This window comes from Prionailurus viverrinus, chromosome B3 (genome assembly GCF_022837055.1).
Source record: "Prionailurus viverrinus isolate Anna chromosome B3, UM_Priviv_1.0, whole genome shotgun sequence".
NCBI lineage: Eukaryota > Metazoa > Chordata > Mammalia > Carnivora > Felidae > Prionailurus > Prionailurus viverrinus.
In genome coordinates, this window is record NC_062566.1 from 43,185,882 (window position 1) to 43,201,472 (window position 15,591).

Consider the following 15,591-nt stretch of genomic DNA (forward strand, 5'->3'; position numbering starts at 1 on the left):
AGAAACCACAAAGCAATATCCCTGATGAACATAGATGCAAAAATCCTCAACAAAATATTAGCAAACCACATCCCACAACATATTAAAAGGATCATTCACCACTGTCAAGTGGGATTTATTCTGGGGGTGCAAGGTTGGTTCAATATTTATAAGTCATTCAGTGTATACACCACATTAACAAAACTAAAGATAAAGATCATATAATCATCTCAATAGATGAGAAAAAACATTTGACAAAATTCACAATTCATTTATGATAAAAACTCAACAAAGTGGGTTTAGAAGGAACATACCTCAACGTACTCCATTCTTCACACACATACACATATACCTATACATACACACACACACACACACACACACACACACACACACACACACACATATACATACATACACACACACACACACACACGCACTGGAATATAAGCCATGAAAAAGAATGAGATCTTGCCATTTGCAACAACATGGATGGACCTGGAGGCCCATCCCTTCATCCCTTCATTGAAGGGAACAAGGCTGAATTGAGGCAGGGAAAGTACACGATGAGCCTGGAATATCTTACTGTGTGAGAAAATAAGGAAGTATTCAAAGAATGATAAGGATGTTAAAAGAACAGAAAAGTCAGTTTCCAGAAGCTTCCACTGGTCAACTCTAGGACAGTTTGGTCATCAAAATAAGTAACAGTAATATGGATTATAAAATTGAGTGAAATTGTAATTCATGGGCTTGTATTAATATAAATAAATACATACATATAGAGAGGAGGAAGATTTTCCTTATAACTAGTAAACATAGAGGGAGTGATGGAATTTTAGAAAAACACTATTTGACAGCCATCATAATACTAATAAATTGAACAAAAAGCATCAACAAATGTTAAAACTAATGGGTAAAATCTGATGGAGAATGGGATAAAGAAACTCAACAAAATACTTATTAGTTGGAAAGTGAAAAAGTATAATTTTACAGAGGAGAAGCTTGGCAGACACCACTATAATCAAATGTAACTAAAGACTCAGAGAGGGGAATATCCTAAAATAAGAAGTCACTCAAAGCAATAATCTTTTCACTTCTAAAGATCAAAATTCCAGCCATGCTTGTTCACTATTTTCCACATTCTCCCTTTCTCTCTCCTCCTCAAATGACCCTCTTGAACAAGAACCCTATTAAAAATAAAAATGAGATCATTCCATTCTGAGACTTTAAAAGAGTTTTTGCTTTCATAACTTCTTTCTTTTCACAAAAATTTCAAAATAGTCTGAATTGAAAATGTGATTCTTATTTTTTGCTTAAGTTGTGGCTATGTGATATACAGTGAGAACTGTGACCACAACACATTAGGTTTTGGCAAATTTTTCAAAGTAAGAAAGTTGCTGATAAAAGTCTTTGGAGTTGATAGTACCCTCTTTTGACAGAGTTTACCACCAGAATTCTAAATGACCACTAATTCATTGCAGCCTATCCCATCGAGAGGTAAAGTCTGTTTCCCCACACTTGACCCTGGGTCAGCCTTGGATCCTTGACCAATAGAATATGGTGAACTGACATTGTGTTTCTGAGGCCTCAGAAAGGTCTTGAAGCTTCTACTTTTGGCACCTTGGAATCCACTTGCCATGCAAGAAACCCCAAGCTAGCCAAAACAGAAGCCATGTAAAGACAAACCCAGTACCCAGCCAGCAACCTCAGTCAACTGAGAGACATGCGAGTGAGACTATTCAGAACCATTCTGCTCCCAGCCAACTTGCCACCTGCCTACTAACACAGGCATCATCAACCCATTCCATCATGAGAGCAAAGACAAGTCTTCCCCATTGAAAGCCCTTCCCAAAACACCAACCGATAGAGTTATGAGCCCAAGCACATAAATAAATGAATGAATGAGTGAATGAATGAATGAATAAATAAAATCAACAAACTATGGCCTGTGGGCCAGATCTGGCTCACTGCCTCAATTTGTAAATAAAGTTTTATTGGAATGTAACCACACCCATTTGTGTATGCATTGTTACAACTACTTTTGAGGTAAAATTGCAAAGCTGAGTGGTTGTGACAGATTGTATGGCCAGTAAACTCTAAAAATACCTATTATTTGGCCCTTTACAGGAAAAGTTTGTCAAGCTGTATTTTAACCCATTAAATTTTAAGGTGGTTTGTTATGCAACTGTAGATAGCCCAAACACTTTCTTTATAGGAGAAGAACAGGCAAGTCCTTGCTTGAACTATAACTAATTTTTATAATTTCATGTATACATGTTTGAGACCTCTAAAGGCATTTAACTTTATCTAAACCAACATCTATTTTCATATGAATAACAATGTCATTCTTCTAAATAGAATATGTTAATAACGCTGGGCACAATATCCACTTTCTTGATACAAGGCACTTTTTTAATTTAATAACCAGATAAAATCCAATATAACTCTTTTCTACTTTCAGAAAATGCTTCATTTAAAAATTATTCATGTTAAAGTGATTTTAACTTGATGTCAGAATGGGCCTTGGGTAGTATATGAAAGTCTTACAAAGTATAATAATTCACTCTTGAGAGCAACCTCTAAGTATTACTGCTACAATTTTCACAACTTTTGCCTGACAGTTGGCCCTTATCTTTTTTTTTTAAAGAAAAGTAAAATATTAGCTTGTCTTCAGCCTTCAAAAAGATGAGCCATATTTTCTGACTTAAACAAGGTATTTTAAAAAACTAATTTTAGGGATTGGCAGATCTACTGTGTAATCCTGGCTTGTTGAAAAGTATATGAATAGATTTCCACATGAGCTTGGGAAATGTGAATAAATATAATGTGTAAAACACTGTCAAATTCAGATATTTATCTGTGCACTGCAGAAGTTTACTATCTTCTCTGCCTAAATACATAGACAATCAGTTAATGCTGATTAAAGGTTATTATTTCTGCAAAAATAAAATAAAAGTAAAGGATATTGGAAATAATGTGAATGAAAGCTGTGAAAGGATATGAAATCTATAGTAAGGCATAAATGCACATGGTCAGTTCTCCTAGGTCAGTTTTGAAGCATGTGCCACCATGAAAGAAAATGCTGGTTATGCACTGTGAACCTGGGAGCCTGAATTGCCATAGTATGAGTTACGATTCAGAAAGTCTAACTCTAGGTTAATAATCAGACCTGAGGACTTTCCTCCAAGATATTTTAGATTGCCCAGTCAAATTTTAAGAGAAACTTCCATGATTCCTGACTTGATTTCTGCTTTTCCTATATGCCCATTTTTATAACACATATCCAATATTTAAAGATTATATTTAAGAACATAAATTTTTGTTGTCCTTGAACTAGAATTGTGGGGTTTTAGGACTAGAAGAGAACTTACAGATTATCTGGTCCTCTTGCTTCATTTTGCAGAAAAGGGAATTGTTTTTCTTTATATACTTATGAATATGTATATGGATATATATATATATATATATATGATATCTATCTATCTATCTATCTATCTATCTATCTATCTATCTATCTATTCATAAACTCCAAAGGACCATATGATATCATTTTGCGTGTATCTATTGTCTATCAGCTTCTAAATTCTTTGAGTGGAATAGAAATCATGTGCATCAATGTCAGCCAGGTATTTTACTACTTGACGATAATTTAATGAAGTTGAGACTATTCTGGCTATCAATTATAAGAACTTAGGTACAAGTCCTGAAAGACCATCAATAAAATTAAAAGACTTCTATAAATGAAAATAAAGATTAATTTTGTCGGCAGCCTTGTGTTCTAGTCTGATTATTGTATCCTTTTTGAAATCTTAACGCCAAATATCTCAGAATTTGACTGTATTTGAAGACAGCATCTTTTAGCGAGGTAATTAAATTAAAAGGTCATTATGATGGGCCTTAACCCAATATGACTGGTGTCCTTATAAAAAGAGGAGATATCATACACAGAGACACACACAGAGGAAGGACCTTGAGAAGACATTGAGAGAAGATGGCCATCCACAAACCAAGGAGAGATGCCTTAGAGGAAAATAACCTTGTCAAACCTTGATCTTGGACTTCTAGCCTTCAGAATTGTGAGAAAATAAATTTCTGTTGTTTAGGCCACCCAGTCTGTGGTTAGTTATGGCAGCCCTAGCAAATTAATACCCCTTATAAAAATTTGATATCCTGGGCTCGAGATAATAATATAGATGTCTGCCAAAATGACATGATTGTCATCTTTATTATGTTCAAACATTATAGTTCTGTTAATGCGACATCAGATTTTGTAACCTGCATACAGTTCAGATATTCTGTGGTGGCTTCTCAGCTCAAAGTTCCATCCAAAAACACACATTTCAAACATCCAAAAATAATTGGAAAAAAACGTTTAAATTTTACTTAAGTCTCTTAGAACACACACAGAGTGACATGATATTCATAACACATGACAACACTTCCTGTAAAACCTCTTTCCTCATCTCAAAAGCCTCCCTTGCCATAACACAGCAGCTAATCCAAATTTCTTTCTCTTTTCTTTCTTTTATAAACTTCCCAAACTCTCTTTCTTAGCCAGTGTTTATTGGCTTTTGATTTTTGGAGTGCCTCCTCTCATCTTCAGCATCTGCCTTTTTCCCTCGTGCAGCTCTCCAATAGGTCAACTTTTCTAATAGGTCAATCAGTCAAAGCTTTCCTTTTACCCAATCCACCAATCTCTTAAAAATGAGCCGAACTTGCCAAGGAAAAAAGTTTCCTTGGCTGAAGAAGGAGAGGAGAGGCTGTGAACAGTCAGACATCAATTTTTTTCCTGTCAAAAATGCATTAAATGTACTGGCAGCTGTTTCACGTTGTTGTTGATACTAAGTTTACAGTAAACTAAAATGTTCCAGTGTGTGTTAAGTGAAATCATCCCTATCCTGTAAGTTTGTGTTTTATTTTATTTTGTTTGTTTTGTTTTTTACATAAAATGCAGATCTTTTCATTTCTTTCTGATAAGTCTCATCTTTAGGCCCAGTGTTCCAAAATTCCAGGATCTTTTGAATCTTTTTCTTTCATCTAACACATTGAACTTTTTTTTTTTTTTTTAGTTTTATGAGTTTGATAGCCTGGGACCACCAGCTGAGAATGAGTCAGCAGTATAGCGTGGCTGTTTTTACAAAGCTAACTGTGATAGTGAAATATATTAATAGGTCTGTGACATCCAAGAGTTAGGAAAGTATCCCTCTGCTAAACTTAGAATTGGTCATACCCTTAAAGTATCATGCCAAGTTTGGGCCCTGGCATTTTAATGCACATGTGAGTGGCTGGGAGGATTTGAGAGAAGAGTAGCAAAAATGAAATAAAAAATGAAATGAAATATGGTTAAAGTTAGAGAACTCAGAGAAGAAAAATGTTTACATATTTGTGAAAAGGCTTTTACATATTTGTGAAAAGAGAAAGCATTCACCTTTTGTTCTTCAGTTTCTCAGAGAATTTAGGACAAAATGGGGGATGTGGCCTTTGGAGAATGGGAAACAACATAAAAGTTTAATAATACAAGACTATTTAAATAAATTATGGTGCCTCCATATAACAGAAACCATCATGAAACACTTGATGAAACAGTGAATTTTTAAAAATTATCTTGGAGTAAGGAAGGCTGTTCTAAGAATCATTAAACAAAACAAAACAAAACAAACAAAAAAACCCCACCCAAGTCAGAAAGTAAAATATACGTATGTAAAGTTTTCCATTAGGAGGAAAATAAAACTAGAAAGTTAAAAAATAAAAAGAAATATTAAATAATGAACAAAGGCTTAACTTATTTTAATTTTTTTTTCAACGTTTTTATTTTTATTTTTGGGACAGAGAGACAGAGCATGAACGGGGGAGGGGCAGAGAGAGAGGGAGACACAGAATCGGAAACAGGCTCCAGGCTCCGAGCCATCATCCCAGAGCCTGACGCGGGGCTCGAACTCACGGACCGCGAGATCGTGACCTGGCTGAAGTCGGACGCTTAACTGACTGCGCCACCCAGGCGCCCCTTAACTTATTTAATGTACAGAAGCGTGGGACAATTCAATAACATAAAGATTAATCACCCATTAGAAAAATGTGCAATGAATTAAAAGAAAAAATTATTATTATTATTGTTTTTTAAAGTGTTTCAAGTTTTTAAATTCTAGTTAGCTAACATATAGTGTAATATTGGTTTCAGGAATATAATTTAGTGATTCATCACTTACATTTAACACCCAGTGCTCATTCATCACAAGTGCCCTCCTTAATGTCCCCCACCCATTTAGCCCATCCCCCCACCTACCTATCATCCAGCAACCCTCAGTTTGTTCTCTATAGTTAAGAGTCTCTTATGTTTGCCTCCCTCCCTCTCTCTCTTTTTTTCCTTTCCTCTATATTCATCTGTTTTGGTTCTTAAATTCCATATATGAGTGAAATCATATAGTATGTGTCTTTTGACACATTAAAATAAATGCAAATGGCTAATAAAAATAGTAAAACTTATTCTACTTCAATAATGATTAAAGAAATGTATTTTATAATTAGAACTAGATATTTTTAAATTTTAATTCCGGTATAGGTAACATACAGTGTTGTATTAGTTTCAGGTGTACAATATAGTGATTTGATAATTCAGTACATTACTCAATGCTCATCATAAGTTCTATATATATTCTATATATATTTATATATATTATATACCATATCTTCCTTATTCATTCATCTATTAATGGACACTTGGGTTGCTTCCATAATTTGGATATTGTAAGGCTGCAGTAAACACAGGGGTTCATATATCTTTTTGAATTCACGTTTTTGCATTTTTTGGGTAAACAGTAGTAGAATTACTGGACAATATGGTAATTATATTTTAAATATTTTGATGAACCTTAATACTGTTTTCTAGAGTGGCTGCACCAGTCTGCATTCCCACCAACAGGGCACAAGGGCTCCCTTTCTCTACATCCTCACCAATACTTATTGTTTTTCATATTTTGTATTTTAGCCATCTGAAAGGTATGAGGCTATACCTCATTGTGGTTTTGATTTGCAGTTCCCTGATGATCAGTGATGTTGAGCATCTTTACATGCATCTGTTGGCCATCTGTATGTCTTCTTTGGAGAAATGTCTGTTCAAGTCTTCTGCCCATTTTTTAAAATTGGATTATTTGGTTTTTGGGTTTTGAGTTGTATAAGTTCTTTATGTATTTTGGATACTGACCTTTTATATGATATATCAGTTTGAGATATCTTCTCCCATTTAATGAGTTGTCTTTTAATTTTGTCGGTTGTTTCCTTCACTATGCAGAAGTTTTTTATGTTGATGTAGTCCCAATAGTTTATTTTTGCTTTTATTTCTGTTGCTTCAGGAGACATATCTAGAAAAATGTTCCTACAGGAGATGTCAGAGACATTACTACCCGTGCTCCCTTCTAGGATTTTTATGGCTTCTAGTCTCAAATGTATATCTTTAATCCATTTTGAGTTTATTTTTGTATATGTTGTAAGAAAGTGGTCCAGTTTCATTCTTTTGCATACAGCTGTTCAGTTTTCCCAACACCTTTTGTTGAAGAGACTTTTTTTCCAATGCATATTCTCTCTCTCTTTGTCCAAGATTAAATGACCATATAATCATGGGTTTATTTCTAGGCTTTCTATTCAGTTCCACTGATGTATGTGCCAGTACCATATGGTTTTGATTACTACAGCTTTGTAGTATAACTTGAGATCTGTAATTTTTATACCTTTAGCTTCATTTTCTTTTTCAATATTGCTTTCGCTATTCACAGTCTTCTGTGGTTCCATACAAATTTTAGGATTATTTGTTCTAGTTCTGTGAAAAATGGTGTTGATATTTTGATAGGAATTGCATTAAAGCATTAAATTGCTTTGGGTAGTATGGACCATTTAACAATATTTGTTCTTTTTTTAAAGTTTATTTATTTATTTTGAGAGAGAGAGAGAGAGAGAGAACACACAATTAGGGGAGGGGCATAGAGAGAGTGACAGAGAGAATCCCAAACAGGCTCCGTACTGTCAGCATGGAACCTGACTGTGAGGCTCGAACTCACAAACTGCGAGATCATGACCTGAGCCAAAATCAAGAATCTGACAACTGAGTCATCCAGGCACCCAACAATATTTGTTCTTTTAATCCACGAGCATGGACTGTTTTTCCTTTTGTGTCATCTTCAATTTCTTGGTTATTTTACCTCCTTAGTTAAATTTATCCCTAGGTACTTTATTACTTTTGGTGCAGTTGTACATGGAATTGTTTTCTTAATTTCTCTTTTTGCTGCTTCATTATTAGTGTATAGAAATGCATGGATTTCTGTGTACTGATTTTATTTCCCATGACTGCACTGAATTCATTTATCAGTTTCAGCAGTTTTTTGGTGGAGTCTTTAGAGTTTTCTATATATAGTATCATGTAATCTGCAAATTCTGTACGTTTTACTTCTTCCTTATTAATTTGGATGCATTTTATTCTCTTTCTTGTCTGGTTGTTTTGGCTAGGGCTTCCAGTACTATGTTGAATAAAAGTGGTGAGAGTGGACATCCTTATCTTGTTCCTGGCTTTAGGGGAAAAGCTCTCAGTTTTTCACCAATGAGTATGATGTTAGCTCTGTGTTTTTCATATATGGCCTTTACTATGTTGAGGTATGTTTCCTCTAAGCCTACTTTGTTGAGGGTTTTTATCATGAATGGATGTTGTACTTTGCCAAAAGTTTTTTATTTGATTTGATTTTTATGCATCTATTGAAATGGTCATATGTTTTTATATCCTTTCTGTTATTGATATTATGTAGTACATTGATTAATTTGCTAATATTGAACCAACTTTGCATCCTGGGAATAAATCCCACTTGATCATGGTGAATTCTCTCAATGTATTATTGATTTGATTTGCTAGTATTTTGTTGAGAATTTTTGCATCTGTGTTCATCAGAGATATTGGCCTGTAGTTCTCTTTTTTTGTAGTGTCTTTCTCTGGTTTTGGTGTTAGGGTAACAATGGCCTCATAGGATGAATTTGGAAGCTTTATCTTCTATTTTTTGGAATAGTCTGGGAAGAATAGGTATTAACTCTTCTTTATATGTTTGGTACAATTCACCTGTGAACCCTCCTGTTTCCTGAGTTGTACATTTTAGCCATTCTCACAGGTGTGAGGTGGTATCTCATGGTGGTTTTGACTTCTATTTTCCTGATGATGAGTGATGTTGAGCATCTTTTCATGTGTCTGTTAGCCATCTGGATGTCTTCTTTGGAAAAGTGTCTATTCATGACTTCTGCCCATTTTTTCACTGGATTATTTGTTTTTTGGGTGTTGAGTTTGAGAAGTTCTTTATAGATTTTAGATACTAACCCTTTATCTGATATGTCATTTGCAAATATCTTCTCCCATTCTGTTGGTTGCCTTTAGTTTGGTTGATTATTTCCCTTGCTGTGCAGAAGCTTTTTATCTTTTTATTTTATTTTTTATTTTTTATTTTTTAAAATTGACATCCAAATTAGTTAGCATATAGTGAAACAATGATTTCAGGAGTAGATTCCTTAGTGTCTTTTACCCATTTAGCCCATCCCCCCTCCCACAACCCCTCCAGTAACCCTCAGTTTGTTCTCCATATTTATGAATCTCTTCTGTTTTGTCCCCCTCCCTGTTTTTATATTATTTTTGTTTCCCTTCCCTTCTGTTCATCTGTTTTGTCTCTTAAAGTCCTCATATGAATGAAGTGATATGATTTTTGTCTTTCTCTGACTAATTTCCCTTAGCATAATACCCTCCAGTTCCATCCACGTAGTTGCAAATGGCAAGATTTCATTCTTTTTGATTGCCAAGTAATACTCCATTGTGTGTGTGTGTGTGTGCGCGTGTGTGTATGTGTGTGTGTGTATATATATATATATATATATATACACACACACACATACACAAATATATACATATATATATATATATATATATATATATATATATATATATATATACCACATCTTCTTTATCCATTCATCCATCAATGGACATTTGGGCTCTTTCCATACTTTGGCTATTGTTGATAGTGTTGCTATAAACATTGGGGCGCATGTATCCCTTCAAAACAGTACACCTGTATCCCGTGGATAAATGCCTAGTGCAATTGCTGGGTCACAGGGTAGTTCTATTTTTAGTTTTTTGAGGAACCTCCATACTGTTTACCAGAGTGGCTGCACCAGCTTGCATTCCCACCAATAATGCAAAAGAGATCCTCTTTCTCTGCATCCTCGCCAACATCTGTTGTTGCCTGAGTTGTTAATGTTAGCCATTCTGACAGGTGGTATCTCATTGTGGTTTTGATTTGTTATTTCCCTGATGATGAGTGATGTGGAGCATTTTCTCATGTGTCGATTGGCCATCTGGATGTCTTCTTTGGAGAAGTGTCTATTCATGTCTTTTGCCCATTTCTTCACGGGATTATTTGGTTTTTTTGGGTGTTGAGTTTGATAAGTTATTTATGGATTTTGGATACTAATCTTTTATCAGATATGTCATTTGCAAATATATTCTCCCATTCTGTTGGTTGAGTTTTAGTTTTGCTGATTGTTTCCTTCACTGTGCAGAAGCTTTTTATTTTGATGAGGTCCCAGTAGTTCATTTTTGCTTTTGTTTCCCTTGCCTCTGGGGACACATCTACTAAGAAGTCACTGCAACCGAGGTCAAAGAGGTTGCTGCCTGTGTTCTCCTTTAGGTTTTTGATGGTTTCCTACCTAATATTTAGGTCTTTAATCCATTTTGAATTTATTTTTGTGTATGGTCAGTTTCATTTTTCTGCATGTTGCTGTCCAGTTTTCTCAAAACCATTTGTTGAAGAGACTGTCTTTTTTCCATTTGATTTTCTTTACTGCTTATCTAAGATTAGTTGGCCTTACATTTGTGGGTCCTTTTCTGGGTTCTCTATTATCTTCCATTGATCTATCTGTCTGTTTTTGTGCCAGTACTATACTGTCTTGATGATTCCAGCTTTAAAAATTTTTTTTCTTGGGGCGCCTGGGTGGTGCAGTCTGTTAAGCGTCCGACTTCAGCCAGGTCACGATCTCGCGGTCCGGGAGTTCGAGCCCCGCATCAGGCTCTGGGCTGATGGCTCAGAGCCTGGAGCCTGTTTCCGATTCTGTGTCTCCCTCTCTCTCTGCCCCTCCCCCGTTCATGCTCTGTCTCTCTCTGTCCCAAAAATAAATAAAAGTTGAAAAAAAAATTAAAAAAATTTGTTTTTCTTAATGTTTATTTTTTAGAGAGAGAAACAGAGATAGGAGTGGGGAGGGACAGAGAGAGAGAGAGAGTGAAAGAGAGAGAGAGAGAGACAGAATCTAAAGGAGGCTCCAGCCTCCAAGCTGTCAGCACAGAGCCTGACGTGGGGCTTGAACTCACAAAGTGCAATATCATGACCTGAGCCAGTTGGACATTTAACTGACTGAGCCATCCAGGTGCCTCAATGATTTCAGCTTGTAATACAGCTTGAAGTCCAGAATTGTGATGCCTCCAGCTTTGATTTCTTTTTTCAGGATTACTTTGGCTAGTTGGGGTCTTTTCTGGTTCCATACAAATTTTAGAATTGTTTGTTCTAGCTTTGTGAAAACTGCTGGTGTTATTTAGATAGGAATTGCAATGAATGTGTAGATTGCTTTAAGTAGTATAGACATTTTAATAATATTTGTTCTTCCAATCCATGAGCATAGAATGTTTTTCCATTTCCTTGTGTCTTCTTCAGTTTCTTTCATAAGCATTCTATAGTTTTCAGTGTACAGATCTTTTACCTTTTTGGTTAGGTTTATTCCTAGACACCGTATGGGTTTTGGTGCAATTGTAAATGGGATAGACTTTTGATTTCTCTTTCTCTTGCTTCATTATTGGTGTGTAGAAATAAATATGCACATCTTTTGATCCAACACTTCCACTTCCAGAAATTCATTGTATAGATATTCTTGCTCAAGTGCAGAAAGATACGGACATAATTGCAATGTTGTTATAAGAAAAAACACCAAAGCCCATCAATTAGAAACTATTTAAGTAAATTATGGCTCATATATAATATGAAATTTTAGGCATCCTTTACATTCTTCTGTATTCATATGCATACACACACAAGAAGATGTTTTAGATATATTGTTAGATGAAAAGTAAATTTTAGAGAACATTATTATAGTGTGATCTCATTTGTGAAAAAAAAATATATGCATACATTTATGTAGTAGGCTGGTAGTTAGGCTTATATCCCCTATGTAAAAGAATAGAAGATTCTCCTTTATTTTTTTTTTTTTAAATTTTTTTTTTTTCAACATTTATTTATCTTTGGGACAGAGAGAGACAGAGCATGAACGGGGGAGGGGCAGAGAGAGAGGGAGACACAGAATCGGAAGCTGGCTCCAGGCTCTGAGCCATCAGCCCAGAGCCTGACGCGGGGCTTGAACTCACGGACCGCGAGATCGTGACCTGGCTGAAGTCGGACGCCTAACCGACTGCGCCACCCAGGCGCCCTAGAAGATTCTCCTTTAGCAAAATTGATTAAGTTAAGAGAAACTTCTTGCAGTTAGATTTTGGGATCCTGTTTCTTCTCCATAAAGAGCGTAAGTGACTGAGACACTGGATGAAAAAAGACCCATAGCAAAGCATATTGTAGAATTTCAAATCCAGAGGCATAAAGAGAGAATCTTTAAGGGGAAAAAACACAAAAACCAACCAGATTGCTTACAGAGTTCTAAGGATCAGACTGGCAGGTAATCCTGGAAGGTAGAAAACAATGGAGTAAGGCCTTTAAAATTCTGAGGAAATGGGGTGCCTCGGTGGCTTAGTTGGTTAAGCATCCAACTTCAGCTCAGGTTGTGATCTCACAGTTTGGGAGTTTGGGCCCCACATCGAGCTCTGTGCTGACAGCTCAGAGCCTGGAGCCTGCTTTGGATTCTGTGTCTCCCTCTCTCTCTGCCCCTACCCCACTCATGCTGTCTCTCTCTCTCTCTCAAAAAAAAAAAAAATAGGGGCGCCTGGGTGGCGCAGTCGGTTAAGCGTCCGACATCAGCCAGGTCACGATCTCGCTGTCCGTGAGTTCGAGCCCCGCGTCAGGCTCTGGGCTGATGGCTCGGAGCCTGGAGCCTGTTTCCGATTCTGTGTCTCCCTCTCTCTCTGCCCCTCCCCCGTTCATGCTCTGTCTCTCTCTGTCCCAAAAATAAATAAAAAATGTTGAAAAAAAATTAAAAAAAAAAAAAACATTAAAAATTTTTTTTAATTCTGAGAAAAAGTTTTTTGCAATATAGAGTTCTATACCCAGCCAAACTACCAATTAGGTGAGGATAACTTATAATAAACATTTTCAGTCATCCATGAACACAAAAAATTTACTTTCCACACAGAGTTACAGGAAGTTATTCAAGTATGTGCTTTACCATACTTGAATGGCAGTAAAGCAAGAAAGAAAAGATTGAGGTTCAGGAAACAGGAAATCCAAGGTAGAAAAGAGGAAAAAGGACTTACCAGGATAGGAACAATCTAGGTTGAAGGTGAGAGCTTCCAGTTCAGATAAGAGCAGGATTATGGAGGGCTCCAAAATGGATGTTGTATTAAAAAAAAAAAAAAAAGAACTGATATATTTGGCTGACCTATTTTAAGTTTTATAGTTATGTTGAAAAGTTGAGATCATTTCCATAAAAACAGAGAAAACAGAGGGAAAAAACAGGTAATTACTAACTCAGAAAAATAAAAATTGTAGTAGAAATGAAATGTATTACATACTAAATAAATGTGAATAATGTTGATATAATTTATTTTTTGCAGTTTGTGTTTTTAGAAAAACTTGTGGTAAAATATGCACACTAAAGTTTACCATTTTAACCATTTTTTAAGTGTACAGTTCAGTGTCATTAAGTCCATTCCCATTGTTGGTATCATTTTAAGGTAAACACTGAATGATGGTTTAGTAAAAATTATTGTATAACTCCAAGAGGAAGGGAAATATGTGTGTGCAATGAGGGAAGCGTTCATGAGTTCTTAGTCCTTGTCTTCCATTGTGAGACACATTTTCAATGTTTAAAATTTAAAACCCAGAAATAACCATAAAGATATATTGTTTAGAAAGATTGGAAGGAAGGAACATAACACCAAAAGATTAATGGTGGAAATTTTGGGATGGTGGGATTATGGATGAGTCCCACTTCTTTTTCATTTGATCTGTTTTTTTTTTTTCAAGTTTTTTTTTTTTTTACAATAAACAAATACTACTTTTGAGATGAGAAAAAGAATCACCAAAATGTTATTACTTATATCAACAGTTTGGATATAAGTTGAATTTGGTAGTAGAAGGGGTTTAGTCAGATATTAAAAAGTACTTGATTTTCCAGGTAACAAAACATTTCCCTGATGTTTCCTTATGCAAGAGAAGATGAGTGTGCCCAGGAAAGGAAGGAGTTAAGAGGCAGAAATGGAGCATGCTAAAAAAGCAATTGTTGAAAACTGCTAGAATGAGAGGGAGAGGAATCACAACAGAATGATGGAAACTTGAAAAATATAAAAACAAAATTACATCTCAGAAACCTTGGAGCCTAAAAATGACCATGTCTGGCTTTCATTCAGAGATACAGACTCTTGCTGAAGAATCAGAGGGAGAAGAAATGGAGTTACGGGGCCAAATACTGTTGTAAGTTCAAGACAAAAAAAAAGAAGAAAGAAATAGAAAGACAAAAGAAAAAAGAAACATGATTGGCAGTGGTGAGTTTTACCATTAACAAGACATGGGATAAAAACAGGTTTTATGCAGTCTAGCAAAACAACCAGTATTTTCTGCCAGGACCCTGCCCCTTAGCATTTCTGGGTCTTGGGAGGTTTCTGATCAATTGGTCAAATGTGTTGGGAATAATGAAATTTCCTTTCCTACTGCTATGGCTATAAACTGGCAGATGTTCCATCATGGCTTTTTGAATCTGTTTTCCCGTGAAAAAATTGCACAAATAAACTTTTAGATCTTCCCTTGGTTCAGTTCTGCTTGGATCTCCAGCTTCCTTTATCAATCTTCTGAAATTCCATCACCCAGCTACAATGACTCTTTGCAATCCTCTAAAAATGCTATAGCAGAGATTGTTAGTTGTCTACAGAAAAATACATTCTTCCCTTTCTTTCTTTTTAACAGTATTTTTATTTTGTTGAGGTAGTTTTGTGCCCAGCCTAAAAAGAATAAAATAAATAAAACATTTATTTCCCTGCTTCCTTTAGACTATAGGTCAAAATAATCTCAAAGACCTACGACTTGCCATCCTTGAGTCAATTCAAGGCCAACATCTACTTCTAGATTTCCTAGAATGTGGGAAAAATAAATCCCAATTTTGTTTATGCCTCTGTTATTTTTATTTTCAGTTAAATGCAGGAAAATGCAATGTCTCTCTTTTTTATATTTTTATACACTATTTCCCCTGCCTGATATGTTCTTCCTCTACCTGTGTAACAGATAAACCACTATACTCCCAAGATCATCTAAAGCAATTGCTCCTTTGGAAAGCTTTCCAATACCTCTGCAAATTCAGCTAGTTATGCATTCGTTTGTGCTCCCATAACATTTTGTGTAAAGTTCTCCTAGAGCACCTATCATAAACTTTTAAAATTATCTGTGTACTGAT

General features: G+C 35.5%; 1 long non-coding RNA gene across 1 annotated transcript in view; it reads left to right on the forward strand.

Moving 5' to 3' along the window:
- LOC125168353 (uncharacterized) overlaps positions 1-14,795 on the forward strand; it is a 132,026-nt gene extending 117,231 nt beyond the window's left edge. The window contains exon 3 of the long non-coding RNA XR_007153103.1: positions 14,555-14,795. This is a non-coding gene — a long non-coding RNA (uncharacterized LOC125168353). The remainder of the gene's footprint in view (positions 1-14,554) is intronic.
- Positions 14,796-15,591: the final 796 nt, after the last annotated feature.